Here is a 435-nt window from a genome sequence, read left to right as displayed (position 1 = left end):
ACACACACACACACACAGGCTAACAGGCACATGTAGGACGCTGCCTCGTTACATGACATGCTCTTGTCTTTTTGTTTCACTGGCAGTGCAGAGAAAATAACAAAACAGGGAAACCAAAAGACAGATTGAGGAGAGAGACGGAGGATGAGTTTTAGTTGCGGTTGAAACTCAACTCAGCGGCATAGAAACCTCACCACCAACTAATGTGTCGACGGTGCTGGTTGCAGAGACATACCGGCACACAGGTATAAAAGCTCTTAGCGGCGTTGGTAACTTGCGTAGGCTGGACGAAGAGCCGACGTACAACAATAAATCAGCCTTAAGTATCAAGCTTAAGAATCGCCAGTCCTGATTTCTAGTGTCCTGGATTGGATAATACATGATATACAATTACAGTGCGTATATCCTAATCACAGACGCTGGTGTTGAATGTAA

The 435-nt window shown here is 45.1% G+C and overlaps 1 protein-coding gene across 1 annotated transcript in view; it reads right to left on the bottom strand.

The window, feature by feature from the left end:
- The window catches only part of LOC118343157 (zinc finger MYM-type protein 4-like), a 19,270-nt gene that overhangs the window by 13,779 nt on the left and 5,056 nt on the right, over positions 1 to 435 (bottom strand).

Source organism: Morone saxatilis, unplaced genomic scaffold (assembly GCF_004916995.1).
Source record: "Morone saxatilis isolate NCDOM2014 unplaced genomic scaffold, NCSU_SB_2.0 Contig9, whole genome shotgun sequence".
Classification (NCBI taxonomy): Eukaryota; Metazoa; Chordata; class Actinopteri; family Moronidae; genus Morone; species Morone saxatilis.
This window is presented reverse-complemented; position numbering and strand designations above follow the sequence as displayed.